Source organism: Bubalus bubalis, chromosome 5 (genome assembly GCF_019923935.1).
Source record: "Bubalus bubalis isolate 160015118507 breed Murrah chromosome 5, NDDB_SH_1, whole genome shotgun sequence".
In the NCBI taxonomy this organism is placed as follows: Eukaryota; Metazoa; Chordata; class Mammalia; order Artiodactyla; family Bovidae; genus Bubalus; species Bubalus bubalis.
In genome coordinates, this window is record NC_059161.1 from 92,520,819 (window position 1) to 92,534,737 (window position 13,919).

A 13,919-nucleotide genomic window follows, 5' to 3' on the forward strand; every position below is an offset into this window, starting at 1 on the left:
ATGTTACTTACTCCACATTCTTTTGATAGAGATGAATCATCCATGCAATGCCCTACTTAAAAGACATCTGTGTTCCTAGCCAATGCTCTCTTCATTCTCGCACATTCTCAAGTGCTCTGGCAAATCCTTAGCGCCCCTGTCAAAAGCAGTGATGTCAGGTCTCCTGGGATATAGCCTATGGTTGATGAAGCAGATGCAGAATTACAGAAGGTGTAATTGCCACGTGAAGTAGTATAGGGAAGTGTTTTCCTATGTGTTTCTTGAAATTTATCTGTATCTTATTTTTAGAGCATATTTACCCATTGCATACTAAATTCTAAGTCTAATGAATAAAACTGGAATAACTCATCTTGTGAAAATCCATTCCTTATGCTGAGTTACCAAATAGCCGCACCCTTTGGCTTAGCTTTTAAGGCCTTCCATGATCTGGTTTCTCTTGTTACTTCATTCTTTCTTCCTGTTTCTCTTGTGGGGAAGACATGACCCCTACACTTAAATATTTTCTACAGCCTTCCCCTGAAAGGCTCCTCCTTTAACATGGCAGTCTTAAAGTACTTGTGTGCCTGCTGTTTCTCTCCTCTGGAAATCCTTCTTTTCTGCAAACCTTACCCATTCTTCAAGTGTCAGTTCATGTCCTACTTTGTCTGATCATTCCAAGTTCAAGTGATCTTCTGAATTCCTGGAGAGACTTGGTGTGATTTACAGGGTAGGTTTGGAGATCTAGAGTTGGAATGCTGAGTTCAAATCCTGCCTGAGAGAGGCAATCTTTTTACCTTCTTTGGAAGATAAGAAGTAAGAAGACAGGAGAGATAAAGGTGTTAATAAAAGGATTAAGGTAGAAAAACCATGTGAAAATATTGTGTAATTAATTATGATAATCTTGCCTAGTATATTCAATTATTTCTCCTTTTTATGTGGTAGTTTAGTTTGCAGTTAAACATATTTAGTAAACACTTAATTCTTAAAGCTAAAAATGTACACTTTTTAAATCGGGGCTTCTTACATATTAAGGTGCATATGAATTAGCTGGGGATTATTTAAAAGTCAGGCTTCTGATCCTGTAGCTCTGGGATGGGGTTTGAGTTTTACATTTCTAACAGCTCTCAGGTGAGCTGTCACTGTTTCTGCTTGCCCACGGACCACATTTCGATTAGCAAGTCTCCCTGTAAACGCAATACAGAGTGGGCAATAGAAACACCCATGCTGATAGTTGGCCCTCTCTGCCTGGAGTCCAGACATGGTATTTGCACAGTGACCTTCTTCTCGGTGTCCAATTGTGTTTTTCTGCCTATAACTTCACAACTGCAAAAGCTGGCTAGCTCAGTACTTAACCTGGTCACACACTGATATTAGTCAGCCTGGGGTGTCAAACGCAATTACTTCAGAATAAATAGAAAGTTCATCAGGAAACTTGGAGGGCTCCCACAGAGTGAACTGGATCTACCCTGAGATGCCTGCTAACTGATGACAGTGAAGTGACTCATTTGAGGTCAAGTCACAGATAGACGTCACCTCGTTACCTGGGAAGACCTCCTTTTGCAGCCAAGTATGCCACAGGTATGTCTAAATGAGGAGAAACACTGGGAGGTTGGTTACCTGACTAACCCTCAGCAGTAGTCTCTACCAACTAGAGCGGTCACAGCATCTATAGACCCTGTCCTTTAAACAGCTTAACACTCATTTATTTATTTATGGCTGTGCTGGGTTTCTGTTGCTCCGCAGGCTTTCTCTTGTTGCAGCGAGCAGGGGCTCCTCTTCGTTGTGGTGTGCGGCCTTCTGATTGTGGTGGCTTCTCGCTGCAGAGCACAGGCTTGAGACGCATGGGCTCCAGTAATTGCAGCACTTGGGCTCAGTAGTTGTGGTGCATGGGCTTAGCTGCTCCATGGCATGTGGAATCTTCCCAGATCAAGGATTGAGCTCATGTCCCCTGCATCGGCAGGTGGGTTTTTATTCACTGTGCCACCAGGAAGTCCTGTTAAAAACAGTTTATCAGTGACTTCAATTTGACCTTCAGCGAGTCGTCACCTTTTTTACCTAGTTCTCCATGTGTGCACAAGGCAAGACAAAAGAGTATCTGATTTTGAATTGCATACTTTGATTGCACAGTTCAGTAAAGGAGACTTGGTGTGGAAGGTGACTGATGGAGCCATGGTTTTACAGTCAGTCTGCTCATGTTCTAGTTGTGTGGGACCTTAGGCATGTTACCTAATCTAGGTTTTGGGCTTTTCATTTGTCAAAAAGAGATATTAAAATAAGTGAGATGGTCCATGTTAAACATTTAACACAGTTCCTGGCATACAGTTAGTGGTCCATATGTATCAGTTATACTTTTTATAGATAACAGTTATTGGCATATTTATGTTATTATAACATTATTAATATTACATTTTAGAGTTTTGTGGTGAAAACACATTAATCTATCATCTTAGCCATTTGTAAATGTATGGTTCTGTAAGTATAAACATTGTCATGCAACAGATTTCTAGAACTTTTTCATCTTGCAACACAGAAATTCATATACTTCAATAAAAATGAATTCCTCCTGCAAGCCCTTTACATTTTAGTTCCATTTCTGTAGTATATTGATATGAAACCACTCTGCATGGCCTTGTCACTATTGTTCCATGGCCCTGTTTCCTGTCACTATTGGGAAAACACACAGTATTTGAAGTAAAAATTTAGACACAAGATTAAGCCCTGAATTATACTAACTATATGAACATCCTAGTACCAGTTTCAAGCTTTGATTATATCATCCATATCTGCAAATAGGCCCACGTTATGAGTTGTATATTATTGTTAATTAGTCTCTGAATGCCCCCTCCTTCCAATATTCCTCCTCTGTGTTCCTAAAAATTGTTCATTTTAACACTCTGCATGCCACACTGAAATGTGTCTTTCTCTTGAGTAAATTAAAAGCACCTTGTGGACTGGGGTTAGGTGTTAATTCAAAACTGATTTCACGTGTGTTAGACAGAACAGCATATTTACTTTATATTTCTCTGTCATTTGCTTCTACGTGTTCCCAGGAGCCTCATTTTCATCATATTACATTTCCCTTTGTTTAACACCCTTCTCTAAAATCCTTGGCAAAATGCCTACCCACAACAGTGACTGGTAGGAGGGAACAAACCAGTCCAGTGGAGTATGGACAGAATTAGGGTAAAGTTATAAAGAGTTTGAAAAAAGAAAGCTTAGCCTGGTTTTTAGACTGTCTCTCTACTTTTAACGACTACCTAGTTATGATTAGAATGTTCTTACTCCTGCTGCTTCTGCCAAGTGTCTAGAGAAGTCAAGAGGCATCTTGTTTCCTTCCAAATGATTTGGGGGCAAATTGCTTCCAGGTACAACAGGCTCTGCTCCTGAAGATCTGTATTGAAAGTTAATTTCGAGAATCAAGGTTCACTTTCTGAAGCAGAAGCAAAGACAGTTATGTAACCTGAAATTCTCTGTTGAAAACAAAACCTGCAGATGCTCAGAAAGGTAAATTAAACTCTTGACTTGTCCCTCAGCCACCAAGCATCTTTGGGCAGCCCAAAGAATATTAACAGCACCAGGATGATCATTGTAATGATGCTGAATGAAGCACTATTCATTCCAGCCAATGTAATTTAAAAGTCTGCCCAGAGTAGCTAGCCGGAATGCACACTGAGGTTGAGTTGAACTTTACAATGTGGTTTGTTGCCTAAAGAGCCTCTTGTTAAAAAAAAAAAAAAAAAAATTGCAAAATTTGGTTACATGCACAACTGATTTGAGAAAAATGTTTCCTCCTCTCAGAACATGCTTTCTTGATGAAGGATTGCATACCCTAGATTGAGAAGGGGAGCCTAAGAGAATGAATATTATTGGCAGTTACCACAGGTCTCATGCTCATCTCTTACCTTTAAAAGAGGAAAGGAGGACTTCCCTGGTGGTCCAGTGGTTGGGAATCCACCTGCCAACTCAGGGGACACAGGTTCAACCCCTGGTCTGGAAGATCCCACTGGCTGTGGGGCAACTAAGCCTGTGAGCCACAACTACTGAGCCCAAGCTCTAGAGCCTGTGCTCTGCAACGAGAGAAGCCACTGCAACGAGAAGCCTGCACGCCACAACTAGAAGTAGCCCCCACTGTGACAACTAGAGAAAAGCCTGAGAGCATCAGTGAAGACCTGGGGCAGACGAAAAAAAAAAAAAAAAAGGAAGGGAATACATGCCACATGCCAGGAACTCTGCATATGTCCTTCCAGTAAATCATCACGTGAAGTCAGGGAAATGGGACACCAGCGACCTCATATTAGAAATTATGAAAAACAGACTCAGAGATAGAAAATAATTTGTCCAAGGTCTCTCAACTAGTACGTGGAAGAACTGGGATACAAACAGGGTCTTTCTGTCATGACCTAGGGAGAGAATCCACTATCATCACACCACCTTGGGCATTGACCTTCAATCATCTAATTTCTCCCTCAAAATCTGAGGTCCACATCCCACCAAATAATGTCTTGAAAATAGATCCTGATGTTTTCAGAACCTAAATTCAAGTTATAGGGACTTTCCTGGTGGTCCCGTGGTTAAGACTCCGAGCTTCCAATACAGGGGCTGTGGGTTCCATCTCTGGTCAGGGAATAAGATTCCGTATGCTGTGCGTGGAGAAGGCAATGGCACCCCACTCCAGTACTCTTGCCTGGAAAATCCCATGGGCTGAGGAGCCTGGTAGGCTGCAGTCCATGGGGTCGCGAAGAGTCGGACACGACTGAGTGACTTCACTTTCACTTTTCACTTTCATGCATTGGAGAAGGAAATGGCAACCCACTCCAGTGTTCTTGCCTGGAGAATCCCAGGGACAGGGGAGCCTGGTAGGCTGCCGTCTTATGGGGTCGCACAGAGTCGGACACGACTGAAGCGACTTAGCTGCTGCTGTGTGCAGTATGGCCAAAAGATAAAACAAATAAACAAACAAAAAAATTCAAATTGCAAGTACTTTCTAAAATATACATATTTCTGTAATAAAATCAAGATAGAAAACATTGCAAAGAAAGCAATTTTTTACCTAAAATTCAAGTGACATTTAATTTGGAGGGATAAACAAGGCTAAATATTAAAAGAAATTTGTGATCATTATTGTCCTGAGAATGAGTCTCCAGTTTTCAGCCTTGCTTTATGACTTCATTCCTTCCATAGGTTATATAGCTGTTCCTCCTCTTTGTTTATAGTCAGAACTTGGGACACTGACATTTTCTCCCTGTCAGATGTTAGTTAGCAACCTTTAATGCATTTACTCATTTTCTGTGTGTGGGCTGATGATTCTTGCTAAAAGCATATGTGGCTCACTCCTTTATTTAGTATTCAATAAATATTTATTGAACATCATCTATTGCCAGATATCGTCCATCTACTAGGTTCTCTGTGTTCTAGAGCTTTTCCCATATGTTTCATAAGGATATTCCAAAAGTCCTGAATCTAGTTTAGGAACTCAAATGTAGCATAAATACTAAAAGTATATAGAATTTCCAATAATGATATAACAGCTAATGTTTACTGCATGCTTGTCATGTCCCAGGTTCCAATGATGAATGTTTTTGTATGCATCTCATGTAATCTGCCTAACAACTCTGTGATAAAAATATAATTTAATATTATGCCTTTTTACAGAGGAAGACATTGTCCTAGTGTGATTCTTAGAGTTCATAAAACTATTATCATAGGTGGGGCATGAACCCAGGCCCACCTGACAGAAAGTCCACATTCTTAACCACCATGTGCTCAGCCTTCTAGCAAATTCCCTTCTATTAGAGTCAACATACATGTACAGGGTGCCGGAAAATAAAGATGCCTAAGACATGGTTTCTGAGCTCAAGAAGCACCAGTCCAGTGGGGTAGGAGGGATACTCACCTAGGCTCAACAAGCGTTGGGCCTTATTATATATCATGACCTGCTGCGTACTGGAGAAAGGCGTGAAGCCAGGCACAATCTCTGCCCTCAAGGAGCTCACACTGATCAGAGACACGAGGAAACAGGAGCTGTGAAGGGCACCTGAGTCCTACTTCCAAGCTTTCCCATTTTGGAGCTGTTCGGAGGCAAACAGGTGTGGAGAGGCTGTATTACACGGGGGCTCTGCAGCAGGTGCTTCAGCCTCATCTTCAGTCCGCCATTTCTTGGTGACCTACCTCAGGCAGACCGCTTCGCTTCTTCCTTGGATTTAAAAAAGAGGTGAGGTGCTCCTGCTTTAAATCGCTGGTGGTTACCAGGCGCGCCAGGGACGAAAGGCGTGTGGTGAGAGTTCGTTTTTTTTGGACAGGGTGTGAACCTCTCCCAAGGACTGCAACGGGGGAACGCGAATGGAGAGCTGGGGTGTCTGAACCCTGATTTGACAGGTCCCTAGCCGGCCCCGCTACACGTGCGGCTCCGTCGCAGGATCTCCTCGCGGTCTTTCGTCGCGCTCCTCAGCCTCGCGAGATTTGTGCTCTTCCGCTGGTGCCTTGCACCGGGTGCTCAGATGAGGTGACCAGATGGGTGCCCCTGAGCGGGCACCGCAGGCGAGACCGTTCTCTTCAGCCCTCGCCTCCCGTAGCTCGTTTGTTGAGAAAACTTGGTGGGTAGAAAGGTCTTCAAGTTTCCACATCATCAAGGTAATGCTGTTTATACTAGCGTGTCCTTCCATTTCTCTCCCCTACCCACTGCCATCAGGACAAGTTTTCGGCCTGGTGACCCACAGGTCTGAATCCGGGATTCAAATTGTTCACGGCTCTTTCTGTTTCTCATGAAGAATTAGGTAACGGTCCTGTCTTTTTTTTTTTTTTTTTTTTCCTTCTTGCTTCCCTTCCCTTAGGGTAGGAGAGCAACTTCACAGCTTTTTGGAAAGACCCTAAATGAATTATGTGTTCAAGAAAGGTAGCCAGTTAAGGAGTCATTTGCTGGGCAGTGTAGGACCAAAAGGGAAATACCGGATTCCATTTCCCCTTAATGATAGACTCTCCAGACCTGTTTCGCTCAAGTTCCTAACTTGGCCCCCAGGTTAGATTTGTAAATGACCCACACATTTCAGTGGTAGAGGAAATGTAAAAATAAGCTTTTGGATGTTGATCTTTGGTTTTCCCATCATTTATTTTTGCCTTCATGAATTCAACAGGAATTCTGTTTTGTGGTTCCTAGCCAATAAGAAGTTTAACACATAAAACTGAGGAGAAATTTCAAGTGTCAGTCCTCAGGGATCTGTAGATTTCTGAGAAAAGAATGGTATCCTTTTGGTTTCTGGTCAGCTAATGTGGCCTCTCTGTTGAAAAATGTTTGTTAAATTTGCTATGCTAGTTCTTTTGAAGTTCTTTGGAAATTAACATGTAGTATATGGGCTTCCCTTGTGGCTCAGAATCTGCCTGCAATGTGGGAGACCTGGGTTTGATCCCTGGGTGGGGAAGATCCCCTGGAGAAGGGCATGGCAACCCACTCCAGTATTCTTGCCTGGAGAATTCCATGGACAGAGGAACCTGGCGGGATACAGTGCATCGGGTGGCAGAAGAGTTGGACATGAGCAACTCTTTCACTTTCAACTATGTATTTAGGCTTCCCTGGTGGGTCATTGGTAAAGAACCTGCCTGCTGATGCAGAAGACTAGGGTTTAATCTGTGGGTCAGGAAGATCTGGAGAAGAAAATGGCAACCCATTTTAATATCCTTGCTTGGGAAATCCCATGGACACAGGAGCCTGATAGGCTACAGTCCGTGGGGTCTAAAAGAGTTGGACATGACTTAGCAACTAAAAAACAAACAAAAAAACTACTTATATACCCCCATAGGTCTTACATGTATACCTATATAGGTACTTGAGCATAATAATATTTCCTGAAAACCCAGGGATGCTAGGTGCTCTCAGCCTCTATTAGTATCAGATATGGTGGTAAAATTACTTGAATGTAGAGTCCTCTGGATAAATGTGTTTGTGCTTTATGTATTATAAATGAAAAGGAGCACAGGTGGCTCTGACTGTGGATAAGAAGGGAAAGCTTGTTTTCTCCCAAGAAAGTGGACCATTGTGATATAAATATCCAGCTCCTAGTACTGCTTTCTTGCTCATCAATTCAGTTCAGTAAATAATTGTTTCAGTAAAAGTTGAACCAGGTGTCTCTCCGAAAAAAGTAATAAATAAACCATAGAAGACCAAAAGGAAGGAGTATAGTAAAACTTGAGAGAATGAGCTGGATTCAGAAACTGAAAAAGATCTATATAAAACATCTTGGAGAGCTAGGCACATGCATCTGGGAGTAAAATTAAGTGTGGCAGAATAGGCAGGGTAGACTGGAGACACTTCCCAAAGAAACCAGTAAGAACTGATCCCCACATTGAACTGTTTACATATCTGTAATTGTCTAAATCAGGGGTGCCCAGTCTCTAGGATCTAACGCCCGATGATCTGAGGTGGAGCTGATACAATAATAATAGAAATAAAGTGCACAGTAAATGTAATGTGCTTGAACCAGCCCAAGACGACTCACCCCCAGTCCATCTTTGGAAAAGTCATCTTCCGTGAAACCGGTCGCTTGTGACACAGAATGTTGAGGACCACTGGTCTGACTTATCACGGACTGCGCACGGTGAGAGTACTAATGCAGCCTCATTGTTGCAGTTCTTGGGACTCCTTTAATGGGCAGCTTTGGCCGAAGGACTGTCATCAGCCTAACTTGAACTTTTCAGACTGTGCTGCAGTCTGAAGTGCTGGCTACTCAATCCTTTCTTTTCCCTTTCCTTCACTGGTGTCAGGTCTGTGTCACAGTTTCAGACTCTCCCGCCATCCCTTGTTCCCTTTCATCTTTCATAGATATTCCACTAGTAAATCACTTGCATGCTATTATGGTCTGAATTGTGTCCCTTCCCAAAATTTGTTGGAGCTCTAAACTCACAGTGCCTCCGAATGTGACTGTATTTGGAGATGGGTCCTTTGAAGAGGCAGTTGAGTCAAAATGGAGCTGTTAGTGTGAACCCTAATCCAATCTGACTGATGTGCTGATAAGAGGAGTGAATTTCAACATACAAAGAGACCCCAGGGGTAGGTGCACAGAGGAAGGGCCGTGTGAGGACACTGAGCGGGTGGCCATCTACAAGCCAATGACAGAGGCCTCAGAAGAAACCAAACCTATTGACACCTCAGTCTTGAACTGCTAGTCTCCAGAACTCTAAGAAATTAAATTTCTATTGTTTCAGCCAAAAAAAAAAAAAAAAATTGTAGAATCTATTTCTTGGAGTTTATTTGGAGTAGTAAGGGATAAAATGTAGGCAAACTGTCTATATATGTTCAGTGTATGCTACTTACTACTATTGTTATTATCATGCTCTTGTATGCCTTAGAGTAGTGTCATGGTGGTGCCATCTGTATGCTCAGCCTCACATCTTTTCGGCTGCAACCACCACCTTCACACGGGTGTACCCTGACACCATCATGCCCCAGCTGCCATACCTATCTCTGCTTTCTGCCCAGGAGTCCACTCCCCCTCTGGCATGCACAAAACTGGAAGTGAAATGGAGCTGATGCCCCATGTGGCAACTCTTGACAGTAGACGGTCTGGGGGTGAGAGGCACTGGTAGATAGAGGCTTCCCTCCTCAGCCCTTGGAGAGTGGGTTTTGAATGGCATGATGTATGCTCCCCAAAAGGTCCTGGAGGATGAGTCCCAGTTGCCCACAACAGTGAATAGCCTGATGACACGTCCTGGTATTGCCTTTCCCTCCCCTATTCACTGTCCCTGGTTCCTCACTCCTCTTCCCTGAAATCACTCCTCAAAATGAACTATTACATGCCAACCTTTGAATCAGGCTCTTCTTCCTAAGGGATTGTGGAAGCAAGCATAGGGAGGAGGTGAGAATGGATAGTGGGAATGAGGGGTTTCCCCAGACTAAAAAAAAAAAAGGGGTCATCTGGATCATTGCCAACTCACATATTTGGATCCTCTCTATGATATCTTGCACTTACCTGGTGGCTCAGATGGTTAAGCATCCTCCTGCAATACAGGAGACCTGGGTTCCATCCCTGGGTCAGGAAGATCCCCTGAAGAAGGGAATGGCAACCCACTCCAGTGTTCTTGCTTGGAGAATCCCATGGACAGAGGAGTCTGGTAGGCTACAGTCCATGGGTCGCAGAGTCAGACACAGTTGAGTGAATAACACTTTCTTTCTTCTATGATCTTTGCTGACTGGTTATATCACCACTGCTTTATATGTCCTGTGAAAGGAATGCATGATCGCTAATCCCATTTGTGGACATCCATATGTCCCTGGCACCTAGAACAATACTTAACATGGAATAAGAGCTTAATAAAAATTACTGGATAAATTTTTAAGGGAGTAAAATTTTGGTTTGTATAATGACTGCACATCTTTTTCTTTTAAGCATTAGATCTAGTTTTCCATATAAAATAAGCCTTTGTATGCTTTTGAGTCTGTGTTTTGGGCTTTTTGTTTTCATAAAGAGAATTAATTACCAGGGGACTTGTAGGTCCTTTAATGATGCACTTTAAAAAAATAGCAATGGAATTAAGTAGAAATGATTGTTTCTACCTTATTTAAATTGATGTAGACATTTCCCCCTTAGATTTACATACTGTTTTTAAATGTTAGCAGTATAGAAAGTAATGCAGGTTTGGAGTCAGAGGATCAGAAGTTTGGTTTGCATGACTTAATATTTTAGTGATTTTAAGATTAGGTTAATTTTTTTCTGCTAATTATGATTTTTTTTAAAAAGTAACTTTTCTGATTCTAATCACTACTTGTTTTTCGTTAAAAATTTGGTAGAGACAGAAGTTTGAAAAAAGGACAAAAATAAATTACAATTTCTGCTCCTCATAGACAGTACCTTTTGACATTTTTGCTCGTTTTATTTCAGTCCTATTTCTGTCCATGAAGTATATAGGATGGGTTATAGTATATGTAAACCTTCCTACCCTAGTTCATTCTAATGTATTTTAGATAAGTATTTAATAATGTTGTTTGACATGTTACAAACATTTTAAATGTCAGCAAAATATTTCGTGCTTTCAGATGCATTCTTTTCCACACCTCCACTGCCCACCAGAGTTTTACTTAGAAAATTAAATGTTTTAAAATAATTTTTATTGGAATTTTCTTTTTTTTATTATTGAGATTTTCTAATTATAACAATAAATAAGGGGAAAAAAACAGAAAATAATACCTACTGACTTTGTTTTGGATCTTTACAGTTCTTTTTCCTCTATTCTATGAAATCGGAACCACATATATATATTAAGATGATAATGCTCTTTTTTAATTTATTTTGTTTTATGATCATTTCATGTCCTTGTTGCTGCTGTTAAGTCGCTTCAGTCATGTCCGACTCTGGGTGACCCCATAGATGGCAGCCCACCAGGATCCCCTTTCCCTGGGATTCTCCAGGCAAGAACACTGGAGTGGGTTGCCATTTCCTTCTCCAATGCATGAAAGTGAACTAGGTTTTAATTTTTTTTGGTAAAAGTGAATTTTAAAGACATTTAGGATTCTATTATGTTGAATTGATACTATTGCTTTAGCCAATTTGCCATTATTAAACTTTTAGGTTTTTCTGATTTTCTTTTACTATCAAAGTAATATTATCATGATAAGTATTAGATTAGTTTGTTATGGGTCATTTATGTTGGATGATAGCATTTGTCACTCTCTAAAAATCACGGCTTTTCAAGATAGTTGACATAAAAATGACAGATTATTTGGAATCTAATTTTTTCTCAGATTTTCATATCTATTATTTATTAAATATTGCAGTTCAGGTGCTTAAGTTAAAAAAGTACCATTTTGTTTCCTCACTATTTGTTTTCATCAGTGGGTTTACAGGATGCAGATTATGAGATTTCTGTGATATGTTGTTAAGAGAGATTCCTTTATAGTACATCCATATCAGTGACTTTCATTATAAACAGATTTATAAGCTACAGAGGTAGTGAGGTTTACTAGTTAAAGATATGAGATTAAAGGTAAGAGCATGTGGTTTTGCTCAGGCTTGACACTTCAGTCCTGTCTGTGAAATGCTTGAACAGCACCAATGTACCATAGAGGATAATGTATTTTCCCTACCGGGGTCTGCATTAAACGTATCATTACATTATCATTTATAGTGCATTTGGGAAGAGCTGCAATTTCTTACCGACAGAGTGCGTTTGCTCTCTTTCCATCACATACTGTCCTAAGTATATACATTTGTATGGGCTGAAGGAAAATTGCTTGTATTTAACAAGCCTCATCTGTTAACTCTTGTTACTGCTTCAGCTTTAGAGACCTGAAGTAACTTGAAAACTTTTGAAACAAAATACTTTGGTTAACCTTTATTGGTCCATGAAGCTCAGCCTAGCTAAGGAGCTTCACTGCACCAAGAAAGAGAGAGAGATCAGAGTGTTTCAAGCTCTGTTCAACACACAGCAAGTAGCACTTTCACTGAATGCTGCTCAGCCAGAGCATGGCACAGTTTAGAAGTGCAGGTTGACCTGACTGCCTCCACCTCCACCCACATCTGGATCCTTCTGCCCTGGCAGACTCAGATTTCTCTCTTTCAAGGCTGCTGTCCAAAAACACCTACTTTACTTTTATTAGGCAGTATGATAGCTACCATCTGCAGAGCTGTGTCAAACTTGGTAGTAGATATTTGGCATTAATTATTCTATTCCATGAGATGGGTCAAATTCCCCCTCTATAGATAAAGAAATAGAGATTCACAAAGGTTAAAAAAAATTTGCAACTTTATATCATCTTTTAAGTTGCAGAAGATATTTGAAATTATGTGTGTCTCAATCCCCTCCATTTCACAATATCCCCTTTCAAAAAATATATGTATTTTTAACCAGTACTGACACTGTTAAATCCTTTTGTACTGAAGTAAACTACCTATTTAAGAGAAGATTTGTAAGCGAAATAAAGTGGAGGAGGGGGATTTGCTGACAAGTTCTTATCTCAAGCCAACACTGACTTTGCAAAGACAAATAAGTTCCTGGCAAGATCAGGCAAGATACTCATTGAGCAGATAAATTCTAAGGTTGGCAAAGGTAGTACAAAATTATCTTCTCCACATAATAATATGGAGCACTCTTGAGACACTCCCCTGGCAGGGCAATGCTGACTATCTCTCAACTTCTAATTAAAGAAGAATTGTCAAACACACCAAATTACAGAAAGTTTTTGTATACTCAGCCCTATGTGATGGTGATGAGCCTTCTGGCCCTCTCTGACCTTATCTCGGCCTGGCTTATTCATTCCCTGGAACCTGTTCACCCCTTTTGTCTTGCCCCTCCCTACCAGTGTCTGTGCCTTTCTGTTGCCTTTGTCCCAAATGGTTTGTATGTATACATGCTTTAGGCCCTATGTTCTGCATCAAGCATCTACTCCTCCATGAAGACCCTTCCTCGTCCTTGGGGTGTCTCCTTTTTATGCCTCAGTTGCCTGGTGTTGACTTCCATCATAATATTCCCTGTGCTATGCTATGCTAAGTCACTTCAGTCGTGTCCGACTCTGTGTGACCCCATAGATGGCAGCCCACCAGGCTCCCCCATCCCTGGGATTCTCCATAGTGCCTTCTTTTGTTCATCTCCCCATGCTAGGCTGAGAACTTCCTGTGTTCAGGGACTGGGTCTTATTCTTCCTGGATTTCCTTTGCCTAACCCAAAGCATGACCTGAAACAACCCCTTGTCAATAATATAGTGGGTGGATGAATGAATGAAAAGATAGATGATAATAAGGGCTGACATTTACTAAACATCTACTTGTCTACTAAATGCCAGGCCCTGTTCCTAGCATCTTAAATACACTACCTCTTTTGTTCCCCAAAACATCCCTATAAGGTAGAAGTTGTATTTATATTACTGATGGGAAAATTGAAGTTCAGCAACTTTAGGCAAATTCAACTTGCCTAAAGTTACTCGACTAATGATTGATAGAATTAGGATTTGTGCTCAA

General features: G+C 41.2%; 1 protein-coding gene and 1 long non-coding RNA gene across 35 annotated transcripts in view; one reads left to right on the top strand and one right to left on the bottom strand.

The window, feature by feature from the left end:
* Positions 1-13,919, top strand: part of DLG2 (discs large MAGUK scaffold protein 2) — a 2,352,634-nt gene that overhangs the window by 2,094,421 nt on the left and 244,294 nt on the right. Inside the window, exon 1 of one of the 34 annotated variants that reach the window (XM_045165959.1) lies at positions 4,919-6,609. The exons of the other annotated variants lie outside the window; for them this stretch is intronic. The gene's annotated coding sequence lies outside the window, so the exon portion shown is untranslated. Of the gene's footprint in view, positions 1-4,918; positions 6,610-13,919 lie in introns of those variants that run through there. 34 annotated transcript variants of the gene reach the window in all.
* Positions 1,932-6,309, bottom strand: LOC123333870. The gene is made up of 4 exons (XR_006551504.1): positions 6,148-6,309; positions 5,873-6,047; positions 3,262-3,370; positions 1,932-1,972 (listed from the first exon to the last, which is right to left on the bottom strand). It is a non-coding gene; the product is annotated as an uncharacterized LOC123333870 (long non-coding RNA).